The sequence below is a fragment of the Rattus norvegicus genome, chromosome 3, assembly GCF_021556685.1.
Source record: "Rattus norvegicus strain SHRSP/BbbUtx chromosome 3, alternate assembly SHRSP_T2T, whole genome shotgun sequence".
NCBI classification, from domain to species: domain Eukaryota; kingdom Metazoa; phylum Chordata; class Mammalia; order Rodentia; family Muridae; genus Rattus; species Rattus norvegicus.
Genome location: NC_141536.1, coordinates 122,563,992 through 122,580,249, shown reverse-complemented (window position 1 = coordinate 122,580,249; position 16,258 = coordinate 122,563,992). Strand labels below are relative to the sequence as shown.

General features: G+C 41.8%; 1 pseudogene across 1 annotated transcript; it reads right to left on the bottom strand.

The window, feature by feature from the left end:
• Positions 1-9,875: 9,875 nt before the first annotated feature.
• Positions 9,876-11,930, bottom strand: LOC147995707 (mRNA turnover protein 4 homolog pseudogene; annotated as a pseudogene). Its single transcript, XR_015683815.1, has one exon. The product of XR_015683815.1 is annotated as an mRNA turnover protein 4 homolog pseudogene (transcript).
• Positions 11,931-16,258: the final 4,328 nt, after the last annotated feature.

The window sequence follows — 16,258 nt, the reverse complement described above, 5'->3', positions numbered from 1 at the left end:
TTTCCCAAAGACATTCTCTTCCTCCAGCCTCTCCCTCCTTCCCAATCTCTATTAATCATTCTTCTGCATTTGGGGCAAAACATTCCTTTTTAACTTCTTCATATGAAACAGAACACTATCACTTGCCTTCCATGTCTGACTTATGGGTTATTTCACTTAACATGGCATGCCTCTCCTTTGATCTGTTTTGCTTTAATTCATTCCTCTTCGTGGCTGAATAATTTCCATCACGTCTGTGTCCATTTTCTTTATTCACTCATTGATAGGTTGATTCTGTATTTTAGCTATTGTCAATAGACCACAATGGTCAATAGACAAATAGAACACGACAGCAGGTTTCTGTTTCTCGATGCACCTGTTTTCATCTGTGATTTGGTCTGTCCCTTGACAGTCCACCAGGATACTGGTTAATGAATGACAAGCCTCACCTGTGCCACCATGGCCCATTCCACTACAAAACCTTACAAATTAGGTTGAACAAGCATTCATTAAGCATACAACTGGCCAGTTAGCCTTAGAGATCTTTGGCCTAGAAACTTGGGGATGACTCTCAATTGCTATTCCTTTGGGGTTTAAATAGACTTCAATCAAGTCTGTCATAATAGAATGAGTCAGTAAGGAAGAGAGGAAGAGGAGAAGGTGAGATGGATATAAGCATGGGCAAGCTGTAGGAAGTTGTGTGTATATGTGTGTGTGTGTGTGTGTGTGTGTGTGTGTGTGTGTGCACGGGTGTGTGTTCACTGTTCCACCACTGAACGTCACTCCCAGCCCCTGTCCTTGACTGAGAACATTATCTCACTGGCCCTTTGACCAGGTCTTCAGAGTCTCTTCTTGTCAATATCATGGTGCAAATTTGGCTCACTCCCTCAGACAACTAGGGAGATAGGAATCGATTTTCTGAGGTTTTCCTAAAACACCCATTTCTCCAACAGCCCATAGAAGTTCGTTCTCTTACAAGATACTTATTTATTCTGACAGCTACAGCAGAAATGCAAGGAAATTTGCTCATTCTCTTAATAGATACCTAGTTATACTAACAGTTAAAGCAGAAATGAAAGAAAGTGAGCCCTAGCCTTGGACTTTCCATCTAGAAGCCATGCCACAATAAACAAGGATTGCCTTGACACCCAACCCCATGCATGTTAGAAGGAATAGGCCACATGTTCCTGATGGCATAGCAGTCAGTTGTCCTGAGCTAGGATGGCCAAGGGCAGGAATGGCCAGGAAAACCTGGCCTCTTTTTATTTCATTAGCTTGAATTCTTTCCCCATCAGACCTCTTGCACCAAATGCAAACGACCAGTTATTTGGGCCGATTGTTTCTGCCTGTTGTTTTGTTTTGTTTTTGTTCTTGTTCTGTGCAAAAAATGGGGCCTGCAGAGGAGGGGAGCTACAGCAAGGGAATTACATAATTCAGAGGCTTCCGGAAGAGTTGATGGAGTTACATAGCTCTCTCCTAATTATTTCCCTCTTGGGCTCCAATTACATGGTAGAAACTTTCGGGCACTCCACCAATTCATCATCTTCAAATTCCCATGGATTATGAAAACCAAAGGGCCTGAACCCAAAGCTTAACATTGTTCTAGTGCCAGCAGAAGGCTTAAAAGATTAGATCTGAGGAGGAGGCAGGAGGGGATAGTTTCTGTCTTAAGCAGGCAAACAACAGCCTAAAATTTGGCTGGTAGTCTCCTGCTGGGAATTCTCCCTTTGCTCATCACTGTCAGAGGACCAATAGAATTTTTCTTCTTACAGAAAGCACCAGGGACTCTTCAGAGAAGGCAAGGACCACTGCTGAACAAAATTACTATTTCTCTCTCTATTGGCATGGCTGCTTTGTGTAATATTTTTATTTTGTTTTGTTTATGGTGCTCATGAGTTTCCCTCCACTACACCCTGCACTAGGGATTCTCTTCAAGGTCTTGTGCACTTTAAGTGAGCACCGCTATGCAGGAGCTGTGTCCCCAACTTTTACCCTCTTTTGATATGTTGCTGGAGGGTTTGGGAGAAGCTAACCCATTGCCTCTAAAAGTGAAGGTCACAAACAGTTTGTATGATAACAGAGCAATTGTATATTTCAGCTTCTTCTTACTCAGTGCTTATCAAGGCTATACTGTACGTTCAGGTGCTCTCTCTGGTCAGAGTGACAGTGCATTACACAGTCCAAGACGATAGCTGATGAATGTTTAGGAAAATCGCAGGGACGTGGCTAGTCTTGAAAACCTTCGGAAACCCCCAGAGAACTCCCTCATAAGTGTTTACCTCACTCTTATCAATGGTATGTGGTTGTGCTCATGTGTCGAGAGGCCAAGGTTATTTTGTTTGTGTTTCATTCGGGATGAATTTCCTCCCACATAACTGAGTGGGCACCTACCTACTTGACTTCTTTTTTTAATAACTGGATGAATCTGTGGAGAAGCCACTGTGTATCAGTTCTGCCTTGCCCTTTCTTTAGGCTACATTTTTAGTATCTAACCGTTATCATGCTGCCTAGGAACCACCATTGTTTCAAGCACAAAGTTCTTATTTTTTACAACCTGAAAGGAGTTTGGAGTTTGGAGTTTGAGGCTGTAGCCACGGTTGTGTGCAGAAAAGACACCCAAGAGGCAAGGTCTCCTCTCCTGCCCCAACCCCCACCTACCTGCTCACAAGGGCCCAAGGTTGCCGCTTTCTCCAGCTGCTTCTACTGAGTGGAGAAGACTAGGGGCTTCTAAGACCTTCGTTTTCGACCTCTCCTATCTACCTCATCCTTTTGGCTTCAAACCTGCACTACCTCATGCTGTTCTCAGCTGAGAACGAGGAAGACTAGAAATGCAGTCATCTTCATTTGTTCATTCAAGCTAGGTGAGTCGCAGCCCTTCCTGCAATAGGACTCAGCACAGTACTGACAAATCGTTGCTTGGACATGTAGAAGGAGATTAATTAGGTGACAGGTTAATTTAAGGGCCACAAAAGGACATGAGGGTAGAAAGCATCAAAGAGTTCCCTGGCATTGGCATGCTATTTGGAAAGTGAGGAAGTATGTTGAGGTTCACAAGGATTTGGGAAATGGACAATAGAGGCAGATTCTCAAACAGACAGCTTGAAGCTTTCCAGTCCAGCCGGCAAGCAGATCCTAAACTGCTTCTCACTGCCCAGATAAAAATGAACCAGAAGAACAGCTTGTGGCTTTAAACTGTCTGTAGAGCTAAAGGGTAAAGTGATGACAGTAAAAACAATCGTTGTGCCTTCCTGACCAAAGCCACCAAAAGCTAATTGATAAATATGGTTGGCTATCTCCTTCCTCCAACATCTCGAACTGGCCAGCTCCAACAGTCTTTAACTGACTGCAGAGTTGCACCATCAGAATAGGATGCAGTTAATTATTTCTTCCTATCATACTTGATAAGTGGGGGTGTGGTTTTGTGCTATCCCAGGGAAAACACGCTTTTTAGACCCACTCCTGTAAAAGCCTTAGTTGATGAATTCCACGAAACCTGGTGTTTGTTCTTTCCCAGTTTGTTCCTTTGGCCTTTTTAGCAACCTTGTGACCTTCCTCTGAATTCTGGTTTCATCAAAACTCTCTAAACTCTTTTTTTTTCTTTTTAATTTCCCATGTGGCTCTTTGGGAAGATACTGCAGGAGAGGCATCTTTGCCTTGGCTATTTTACCTGAGGTTCAAGGTGATTTTCCATTTCTCCAGTACTGGACTATACTCAGATTTTGAACTCCATGTCTGTCCAGTGAGGGATAGGGAAATAACAAATTACTTTACTTATTATGAACTATTGGTAGTTTTCCAAATATGTTTTTGGAATCATACTTCACCCCTTTTAAGGGAGAAAAGTTTCACTTTCTAATACAGGACAATAAACCTGTATCTATCTTTTAGGGGGAAATGTTACTTGGTAGACTGTGGGAGATAGTCCAGTGGTTTAGAGTGCTTGTTTCTCTTCCAGAGGATGCTAGTGGCTTAGAACTGTACAAGCACGTATAATTCCAGCTCTAGCCACCCTCCTCTGGACTTTGAATGTACCACACACATGTGGCAGCCCCTCTACACATATACGTGCATGTGCATAGGTGTGCTCACACATGCACACACATATACCACACAAATTAAAACTTTTAAAAGTATAATTCAGTGCATTTCTCTCTCTATCTCTCCTACAGTTCATCATACAAAAAGGGCATTTCTTTTATTTTAAAAGAACACAGCATTTTAAGGTTTTTGTTAAGTGTGCATAACTACCTAGCTTTTCAGAATCTTTGCCTAAATACATTAATACATATAAATTCAACTACTAAAAATAGTCTCATTTTTTAGTTCTGACACTTTCAGCACAAAGAAGAGTACCATAGTGCTCATCTAACCATGACCCACACTCAACAGTGGTCAGAAACTTGCCAAGCCTGACTTATTTATTTCTTTAGGAAAACATTTCCCCTTCACACCTGTATTGGTAGGAATGAACTTGGTTGTTTGAGTCTCCTAACATGGTGACATCAGTTCCTTTGTAAAGTTGAAATTTTCATAGACTTCTTGAATATACATATATCATGTTGCTCGCTTACCTGATTTAAATCTCAATATATTATTAAGTTCATGGTGAGGTCATTTTGAAGTCAATGCCAGGCATCATGTCAAGATATGGCCACCCATTGTGATATGCATCTACAAACACCACACTGTGGGTATTAACTTCCATAGCATAATGCCAATAATTTTTTTGAATAGAATAGCCATCACATAGTTAAAGACTTGCACTATGGGGCTTTTGTATATTGTTTCACTTGACCATGCTTATGTGGAGAGACAGAAGGTCGGTAGATTGAGTTCTTTAAAGATAGATCTGTATGTGACTATCTCTCTGAACCACAGCTGAGAGGTGGCCAGGCTGCACCTTAAGGTTGTAACTGGGAAATGGAAACAGCATTAGCAGTTTCTCCAGGCTGCCAGGCTGCTTCTCCGACACACTCGTAGTGAGGGTGATCTCATGCTTCTTACATAACCCTGGGTTGTGTAATGCTGCTCCTTCACCGCTGTGAGATGAGCTCAGGTACCAGGATACACGCTCAAGGGACGTCTGTCACTCAAGGAACGGCTGTCACTCAAGGGACGGCTGTCAGTCTGTATCGCGTGCCCAGTGTGTGTCTGGCAACAACCGACGGGTCACTTACTGAATGTGAACATCCTCGAATTTGGATTTTATGCGATGTGGACCAACTATCTCTGTGTAAAGCTAAAAGATTCCAAATTACAGGAGCTGTATCATGTAGCAAATGCATAGAACAAATAGCAGAGTGGAGGGAACTTGCACACTTCATTTCTGTAGCTGATCCTGAAGATATGGGGATTTCTGGGGGACTAAAATGAGTCAGGAGCTTGAAGTCACCTCCAAGATGGACTGGGAAACTGGGCAGGCCTTATGACGGTAGACTAAACCCGTGGACTTGGAATGGTGGCTGCTGTGCAGACCAGACACAGCAGGGCTTTCACGTTAACAGAGACTATTTGTTCTTCCCACGTTGATGTCTTTGTGGTGTCTCCATTCTGCTGTCTGGAATGTTTTTCTTCTACCTTTACTATAATTAAAAGAAGAATCTCCAGTATGCATATCTTGGCTGGACTAACTCGAGCTTCTATTTCATATTCTATAAAATTTCAGGGGGAAATTCAGTTTGCCAGAGATAGGCTTTTCCCCACTTGTTCATGCTTTGTCCAGTAAATTACAGAGAGAAGGTAGGAAAGGGCTCTATAGATGGTGTTTGAGTTAGAGAACAGTTGGTATTGAACTAATATTTAAGTGAGGAGAGACTCTCCAAAGAAGCCTGTCATATCCCAGTCAACACCCACAACAACATCCTATAAGGAGGATAACTTTAGCACCATTTTACTAAAAGATTAGTCATGGCTCAGAAACTTTTGCCTAAAATGATACCTCTGGATGGATTTTGTTGTTATTTTTAAAATACAGTGTTTATTAATTCTTTAAGACTTTCATATATCAATCGTTTATATTTTCATCTTATTTACCTCAACTCCTGCCCTAGCTCCTGCCAGGTTCGTCCTCCCCCTTGTCCTACTTTATGCACTCTCAGTTTGAAAAAAGAACTGACCAAGACCCAGTTTCTGCTGCCTGTATATTCATGGGTACTGGGCCAAACACCAGAGTCACAACTTGCCAGGGATCACTCTTTAAAGAAGAGCTACTCTCTGAGATAGTCCCTATCTAATGTTCTCAGCGCCTCGGCTGGTGGGGGGCAGGGCTTGTGAGCCCCTCACCGGGTCATGGTACAATGCTAATTAGCTTGATCTTGCACAGGTTTTATGTCAGCCATCTCACCTGCTGTGACTTCATGAGTACAGTGGTCCTGTGGTATCAAGAAAACACTGGTCAGCTCCTGTCCTCTTTGATCCCTGGCTCATTTAACATCCTCTTCCACCATGGTCCCTGAGCCTTAGGAGGAGGAGGTGTTATGTAGATGTGTCATTGGTGGCTGAGCACTCCACCAACACTTCCTCATTGTAGTCTGATAAACTGGAGGTTCTGCATTAACCCTGGTATAATTCACAAGGAATGATGACAGAACCTGGGTTTGAATGCAGCTCTGTATGAATCCTAAGCTCATCGTCCAGCCAAGCCCAGCCTACATTCTCACCATCTTAGTAGTAACACATTTCTATTCAGTAACTCTTATGGGGACACGAGAAGTTTCTGTTTTTATAGCATTGATTCATATAGAAAAAAGGAGAGTAGTTATTTTCATATTTCCATGTGTAGAGAATCAAAATCAATTCAGTCATTAGGTTTCAGCCAAAAGTTAAGGAAAACTTTCTCTGACAGTCCAAGGTTGATAGAAACCATGTTGCCTATATCAGCAGCTAGCATACCTTTTTTTTTTTTTATTAACTTGAGCTAGCATACCTTTTTTTTTTTTATTAACTTGAGTATTTCTTATATACATTTCGAGTGTTATTCCCTTTCCCGGTATCTGGGCAAACATCCCCCTCCCCCCTCCCCTTCCTTATGGGTGTTCCCCTCCCCACCCTCCCCCCATTGCCGCCCTCCCCCCAACAGTCTAATTCACTGGGGGTTCAGTCTTAGCAGGACCCAGGGCTTCCCCTTCCACTGGTGCTCTTACTAGGATATTCATTGCTACCTATGAGGTCAGAGTCCAGGGTCAGTCCATGTATAGTCTTTAGGTAGTGGCTTAGTCCCTGGAAGCTCTGGTTGCTTGGCATTGTTGTACATATGGGGTTTCGAGCCCCTTCAAGCTCTTCCAGTTCTTTCTCTGATTCCTTCAACGGGGGTCCTATTCTCAGTTCAGTGGTTTGCTGGCTAGCATACCTTTTATGTAAATGATAATAAATATTTTAGACTTTGTGGCATACAAGGCCTCCGTATAAAGTAATTATTTAACATTGATGCTCTAGTCTAAACCAAGGCGTGTCAATAAAAGTTTCTGTGTGAGTACCAAAATTGCAATTTTAAGTGATTTCCACTTATGAACACCATTTTTGTTTTGAGGCTTTTCAAACATGCAAAGCCATCCTTAGCTCACAGGTCAGATTTCTTCCATGGGCCATGCAATTTCCTACCCCCTGATATGCATAAAGATATACTGGAAAAACAGTGCCAGACTTGCTATCATGGAACTGACCAACTAGAGTTAAAAAAACAATGAACCATATGGTTATACCAGAATTTCAAGACTACAGTAGCAACAAAAGATACGAAAGAGAAGATTAAAACAACCCTTGAGTATGTACTGTAAGGGGAGTAAGTGGATCAAGTCTGGGGTGAGACTAGAGAAACTCTCCATCGGTAATCTTCTAGTCTTCCTGCGAGCTCCTCAACAGGAAATCAATATTACTGACTCCTAGCCATGTCGAGCACCCATAGTTGTATCTAATCAGTTCGACTGCCTTTGCAGCCAGGTGAATTTACCAAGAGATGAGCCATCCTATTTTTGATCCCAGAGTTCTTTTTGCCACATTTCTAACCAGCTGTCTTTTTTTGTGTACACATCTAGCAGCTTGAGCTTCCCATTCTAATCCTTATTTATTTATTTTTATTGGATATTTTAAATTTGCATTTCAAATGTTAACCCCTTTCCCCTCTGGAAAGCCCCTATCCCATTCCCCCTCCCCCTGCTTATATGATGGTGCTTCCACACCCACCCACTCCCAACTCCCCACATGTTTCCCTACACTGGGGTATTGAGCCTTCACAGGACAAAGGACCTCTCCTCCCATTCATGTCTGACAAGGCCATCCTCTGTGACATATGCAGATGGAGACTTGGGGAGCCCATGAGTACTCTTTGGTTGGTGGATTAGTCCTTGAGCTCTGGGGGGGTTTGGTTGGTTGATATTGTAGTTCTTCCTTTAGGGTTGAAAACCTTCAGCTCCTTTAGTACTTTCTCTAATTCCTCCATTGGGAACCCTGTGCTCAGTCCAATGGTTGTTTGCAAGCATTTGCCTCTGTATTTGTCAGGCTCTGGTAGAGCCTCTCAATCCTTATTAATCCTCAGGGTTTTTTTTTTTTTTCTTCAGTTTAGACAACTGGTAAAGATACTCTGTCTCCAGAATCAGTTTTCTTCCCCTCATCCAGCAGCACAGCTTTGGTTCAGTTCTAAATTTTCAGTTCTCATTAATCAGAAGAACAATAGGTAGCCATGCACCAGGAGAGACTCCCTATGGACACTCAAATCCCTAGACTCACAAGTTCTTTATGTAAAAATGGAATATTTGCAGAAAGCTAACAATGTCCTCCCATGTGTGTTAAATCATCTCTAGATTATTTGCAATACCTAATAATGCATAGACACTATGCTATAGCCCATTGTTTAAGGAATAATGATTTTACAAGAATCAATGTGTTCATTACATATTTTTTTTCTGAACAGTTTAAATTCTCAGCTAACTGAACCTGCAGGTATAGAACTCATGAGATTTCATTCTATTGGTGCTGAAACCATGCCCAGCCCAAACCTCTGGGTCAGAATATCCCAGGAGCGTGACAGGATGCCAGAGGTAATCTCTAAGCATTCAAGCACTTGCTACAGATGTCTCTGAAATGACCCAGACTCCCAGACACATATTTGTAAATGTTGGAAACAGAACCAGAAAAATAAAATCAAAATTTGTCCTGAAAGTGCACTGATGAGGGCTTACAGAACTCCTAGGGTTCCGTTACTTTCAATGAAGGAGGGGATAATGAAGCCTCTGGTGTAGATTTAGAGGAACAAGACCCCTAAGAACTGGTCCCATTACATGGGAACATCTGTGACTTCTTTGATAATAAATGCAGTGTAGTAATTTAATTGCAACACTCATGATTTGTGTGCCCACCACCACGTGTAAGGTTCTTGATACAGATACAGAAAGCATTAGGAAGACAATCAATTGAATGTATTTCCACCATTGTAATTTATAAAATGGCTGGAAGCTCTTTGAGAGCCTTCCTTTCTTTTTTTCCCCCTATTTGATCTTTTTTTTTTTTGGTTCTTTTTTTTGGAGCTGGGGACCGAACCCAGGGCCTTGCGCTTCCTAGGTAAGCGCTCTACCACTGAGCTAAATCCCCAGCCCCCCCCCCCCATTTGATCTTTAATTTGGTTTTTCTTTTTTCTTTTCTTTTATTGGATATTTTCTTTATTTACATTTAAAATGTTATCCCCTTTCTCGGAAATCCCCTATCCCATCCGCCCTCCCCCTGCGTCTATGAGGGTGCTCCCCTACCCACCCACCCACTCACCCACCCCTTTCCATAGTCCCACCCTGACATTCCCCTACACTGAGGCATAGAGGACTAATCCTTCCCCTTTCAGTTTGGCTAAGCATGTTTGAAACAAACAAACAAAAAGTCACAGAAACCATAGCATATTACTTCTAAGGCAAAATCAGTTTGTTTATTTTGTTTATTTGAGCTTTCATTGAACTGTCACTTTGAGGAAGGTGGAAAGTAGGCACCATATAAGAAAATCTGCTATCTCTGCTCAATCTGCTGGAGATTCACATAAGGGGCTCCAGAAAACAGCTGGAGGTAAGCCTATCCAATAGCCTCGACCACCCACCGCCAGCCATTGGTGTGAAGTAGCCCTCATACTAGACCCAACCAAGCCTTCAGATGATTACAGTCCCGCTAACATCTGATTGCAATCACTTCAGAGAATCTCAGAGATACCTTCCAGGCTCTAGAATTAGAAGACTCCGGAGCCGCAGCCACATACCATCAGCAAAGCTGCTAGGTCTGGGGAAGAAGTTGTTCCATAGCAGAAACACCAGCAACAATAGGCAGAACTATGTTCATGATAACCTATGAATATTATTATAACCACATTTCTAACCACATCAAGGTGGTGGGATCAGTAGTAAAACAATAGTTTTATAGTGTTAAATGCAGTCATGTTAATTGTGACTTATTAGTGCCAACATAAGGAGTCAAAGAGAGGAAAAACACAAACATCGAGCTGAGGTCCAATCATGTGGTACTGCTCAATTCTCATGAAGATTTTGGATCCAACTCTCAAATGCTGCTCTTCTCTTTTGAGCATCTAATGGCCTTAGCTGCTTAATACCATCAGCTGAGGTCTATTTACTCCTTTTTTTCTTAAGAGTCTCTGCTGTCTACAGGGTGTATTCTTTATAGAAACAAAGTCATTGCCCAGCACCCTCCTTGGTCTTTATCCATAGCAAAAATAAACAGCTGCTCCCTCCAGAGGGTGACATCAGTCCTGGTGGGGTGGGGGTGGGGTGTCCAGAGGAGATCAAGAACTTGCTGGGAGGCCTTAGTCCTGGTTCCCAGAGTCAACTGTCATCATCTTCTTCCTCAGACTCTCCCTCAGACTCAGACGCGCTCTCAGGCAGGTTCTGGTCCATCTGCTGGAATCTCCCTGACTGGGCATCCCACATGAATTTGATGGTCACTCTGGATTCGGCCATCTCGTACCCAAACAACTTCAGGACACGGGCCTGCTCTGGGGTCAGCACGTCACCCTCCTTGCATACTTCATAGTCAGAAAGCAGGGTCACCACACCGTTCTTGAGGGCAGTGGGCAGACCCAGTTGCCTCAGCTGTGGCTCCATGGAATGAGGGAACTGTTTCAGCGGCCCTGGATCCGGGCTCACAGTTCAAGTTGCTTTGTTCCCTCCTCGAGCAAAATCCATTTCTGTATACTTTGTGAACCACTCATTCACCTCCTCCTTCCTGCGGTTGGTAAAAAGGAGCCCAACTTCACCTCTCAACTTCTTGTGGACCTGATGTAGGTTGTCTTTGTATTCATCAGATGGGCTTCGACCCAAGGCCACCATTATCACCTTGTTTTGCCAAAGAACGTCCGACTGTGCTTCCAGGCATTCCGGATGTCCTTCAGCTTGCTGTTTCTCATGTTGGCCATAGAGAAGATGAAGAGGTACTTGTAGGTGTCCACACATTTCCAAAGCTCTTTTTATCAGGTTCTGCTTCAGTTCCAAACCTTTCTTGGCAGTTTTTGTTAAGGAAACTTTCTTGTCTCGCTTGCATTTGAGCACCGCGCTAAAGGAATGTGCAGCGGAAGTTATTTTACTCCTTTAATGAGCCATGAAAACCAAAGTGAGTTTCCTAGCTTCTATCCTCATATAGTCTGTTCAACAAAGAATATTTCACTTCCGGTCACCAGAATGTGTGGTTATTTCTTTTGAGCAGCAACGACTTACCTCTCTACTGTGCACATAGTGGATGTCATACAACTCAGTTCAATTATGATGCTTTCAACTTACTGCAAAGTCTGACTGCAAAGTCTGGCTGGTTTCGTGGACTGAAAACTCAGTCCCACAAGGCTGCCACTAGATCCAGACACCAATTACAACTGGAACAGAAATGATACCCTTTACAGTATAGATCAATGTTATAAACCTAACCTTCTATGCCTTCCTTTTGCACTTAGTTAATTTGCTAGAGAACCCAGGGAAACAGCTTACATTTATCCATTTATTGATAAAGGATATAACAGTGTATGAAGTGTGTGGAAGGAGTTCAGAGTTCCCATGCCCTCTCCATCTACTATCCCTCTAGCAATTTAACTTGTTCAGCTATCCATAAATTTCCCAAACACTTGGGTTTTTAGGTAGGCATCATCACATAGACATGTTTGACTAAGCAATTGGGCATTATTGATGACCTACACTGTCAGTCCTTCTCCAACCATTGGACGTCAGGGGCTCATAAACCTCTAACCATGTCCTGGTATTTGTGTGACAAGTCCTAATCCTGAAGCTATATAGGACCCCAAACTCCTATTTATGTCATGATCATATAAAAGAAGGCTCATGATTCCAGGTGCTAAGAACTGTATGTCAGAGGGTTGGGGATTTGGCTCAGTGGTAGAGCACTTGCCTAGCAAGTGCAAGGCCCTGGGTTCGGTCCCCAGCTCCAAAAAAAAAAAAAAAAAAAAAAAAAAAAAAAAAAGAGAGAGAGAGAGAGAGAGAGAGAGAGAGAGAGAGAGAGAGAGAGAGAACTGTATGTCAGGAAACAAGGTTGAAGACCAAATAATATTCTACCCTCTTGCAACTTCCAGACATTATTCATGGAGAGTGAACCACTCCTGAACCTTACCAATCACTTTATGATGTATATTCTGCTGTGAAAAAAGACAGAAAGAGCTGAATTGGTAGGAGGTCTGTCCTGTCATGCACATACCTATTAAAAACTCATTTACATAAAAGTGTTTTAACCTGACTAATTAGCAACCCATAAGTAAATCCTAGATAGATAGTTTCCAAAACATTTTGGAGATGCAACTCATTATTTGGGATCCTAACTCTGAAGGATCTACCAATGAGGACCTTACAATTTCATTTGTTGTATTATAAACAATTCTTTTTATCAAAATAAGTTACATATAGCATTTAATATATATATGCTTGTATTAGTCAGGGTTCTCTAGAGTCACATATATGGAAATGTCTCTATATATTAAAGGAAATTATTATAACTACCTATAGTATGCAGTCCAAATAACCCAACAATGGGCAGTCCAAGAATCTAGCAGTTGCTCAGTCCCACAATCTTAGTTGTTTCAGCGGGTCTGTGTAAGCTGGAATCTTGAAGAAGTATGTCCCAACAGATGTGCTGGCAAGTAAGTGCAAACAGGCAAAGAGGAGTGAATCTTGCTTCTTATGTAGGCTTCCAGAAGAAGGTGTGGCCCACGTGTACCACCACACCTGGACTTGGAACTTTCTCTGTCCTAGGTTGGTCTTGAATTCAAGAGATCTGTTTGCCTCTGTCTCCTGGGATTAAAGGCATGTACTACCTTGCCTGGACTTAAGCTTTTTATGGCTACTATGCCTCAAGATTTGGATCAAAGAGGTGTGTCATCCCATGTCAAGATCCAGGTCAGAGGCCTGTGTCTCCCAGACTCAAGATCTGGATCACAAGTGTGCTCTCCATTTCTAGATTGTAATTCATTCCAGATGTAGTCAAGTTGACAACCATAAATAGCCATAACAATGATATATATTTAACATAAATATTATCTATAACATTTTAATAAATACACTGTGCTTGGTGAATTTCTTTGCAATCAGTTTGAGAAGCACAACCAAATTTGAAACATTACAGTTCTCCAGTACTCCTAGACCTTTCAGATTCAAAGGTAACCATCATTCTGATTTCCAACATGATAGAGCAATTTAACTTTTTAAGAGACAGGGTCTTAAGGGTTGGGGATTTAGCTCAGTGGTAGAGCGCTTGCCTAGGAAGCGCAAGGCCCTGGGTTTGGTCCCCAGCTCCGAAAAAAAGAACCAAAAAAAAAAAAAAAAAGAGAGAGAGACAGGGTCTTGCTGTATATGCCAGGCTGGTGTTTTTCCTCATGGTAACTAACTTGGGTAGGAAGAAACACAAAAGGAAAGAAAATAGAGCTTCTAGAGTGTTCTAGAAGTCTAGAATGCCAGAATTGCACTAGTCTATCGGCAAGAGGTAAATCTCTGTGATGACTTGCTGGTTAATCAGAGTAAGAGGGCTGGAGAGACGGAATGGTTAAGAGCACTGGCTGTTCTTCCAGAAGTCCTGAGTTCAAATCCCGGCAACCACATGGTGGCTCACAACCATCTGTAATAGGATCTGATTTCCTCTTCTGGTGTGTCTGAAGAGAGTGATGGTGTACTCACATACATAAAATAAATAAATAAATATTTATTTAAAAAAAAGAAGTCAGAATTAACCAGAGATTGTGTTTGCTGGCTCCTGGTCAAATTTATGAGCTGAATGCTTTCCTGGTTATAAACTGCCCTTCTGTAGAGACCACTGACAGTTTTAATGCTAGGCCCAATGGTGGTTGGCCAAAAGACTTTAGTAACTCCCAGAAGGTCATTACTATAGTAGAGGTAAGACTATTTTTTGAGTATTAGGAAAAAATCTTGTGAGAAAGTAGTTGCCAATCGGATTCTCCGTGATTCCGCGGGCCCATAGTTCAACCCAAAGCACTCTAAAAGCTCAAGATTTTCAACAAAATGAATTTTGACCCATGCTTCAACTCCTCATTAAGCCAGATGATAATGAGAAATTAGTTCTAAGTTATTAAAACTAATCGAGATATGGACAAAGGGTGATCCATTAGTATAACAGAATGTTATATTACAATGATAATGTACAAACCTCAATTATATCTGGTGACATGTACTAATTTTCCAGAAATAGTAAATAGAGAAAAGAACATGTGATGTCTGAGTCTCTTTCTATAGCTCTAGAACAGATGACATTATAGGGCATGGTGCCGGGTGCCTATTCTCCTACTAGCACAAAAGGAGACTAGAAGGAGCCTGACAGGACTTCAAGACTAGCCTAGGCAACATAGAATTAATGACCCTGTCTCTTAAAATCACAACAAAGCAAAACAAAATAGACTAAAATAATCCAGAATGTTAGAAGCTAGGATGGTTGCCTTTGACAGTTGAGTCCAGTTTGGAGAACTGGTTTACTTGGGCTCTGCTTCCCTCAGTGCAAATCTTACAAAGAACATTATTTAGCTGTTCACTTAGTCCTAGTTTATGTATATTGTGTATGTCACATACATGCTACACATATGTGCATATTTATGTGTGTGTGTGTTTGTGTGTGTCTTTGGTTTAAAAGAATCCAATAACAAACTTTTTAAAAGACTTCTTAAAACACCCATTAAAATCTATAGATTTTTAAGATATGAATCACATATCTTTGAAAAAAATCTATCTTGGATATTGATATATATTAACATTTACAATCAGTTTTTAATGGATATATGTTTGTTGGACACAGTCCCAAGGAAGCAAACATTTTCATTCAGATACCTGGACTTTAGAAAGATCAAAGCTTTCCTTTGTGCTTCTATTTGGGCCACACAGCCCACTTTTAATCTTCCTAAAAACAATTTCTCTCAACTCACGTTTCAAAAAGTTCAGAAGTGCTTTTGTGTCTAGAACTTACATCATAAAAACCAGGCTGGCAGTACAGACATCAGGGGAAGTGCAATTCCACTCTCCAATTGGATTTGTTCACTGAAATATGTGTGTACTTCTTTAAGGATCTTAAGACACATGCCTGCCTTTACAAAGGCCATTGTTTAGAAAGGGAAGCCAAGGAGGCCCATAAAGAAACAGGTATATGCATGAGAAGGCAGCAGAAAATGTTTACCATTGTCTTTGAATATGGGACAATAGAGGAAAAGGCTATACTGAATCTAAGAAGCTGCCAGACTCTTTTCAGGGTTTGCTTCCCTACTTCAGTACACAAAATTTTGTTTATGGAGTTTTCTAGAGCTGATAGGATTAATATTGCCAGTATCCAAGATGAATCTGAAGATGGAAAGTTACTTCTTCCTGGAGGATGTGGTGCTGAGACTGTGGCCCTCTTTCCTCAGCCAAATGAGACAAATTCCCCAGTACTAACTCCTAAAATGAAAGTGGGTCTCACTTTCTACTGCTTGGCACCTCATAAATAGATCTTCTGAGGAAGAAAATCATTAGTGAGCGATGGCATGGGAAGGAACCAGCATCCACCTCCACTGTCAGGTTCTTCAGTTCTGTATGGGTCAAGTTGACAATGGTGGCCAGACTTCATCTTTTCCATTTTCCAGTCAGCGTGAAGGCAGAGGGACAATAACAGCAGTAGTCTTTGGAGCATCTTCGAGGGAGGAAGGGATGAAACAGTGGAAGGGTTTAGATGAGGTCATATTAAAGAAGAGAATTTCATGCCATATCACTGAGCCCTTGCAAGCATAGTTGCAGACATCGCACCAGGAAGTAAAGACACAGGCACCAACAGG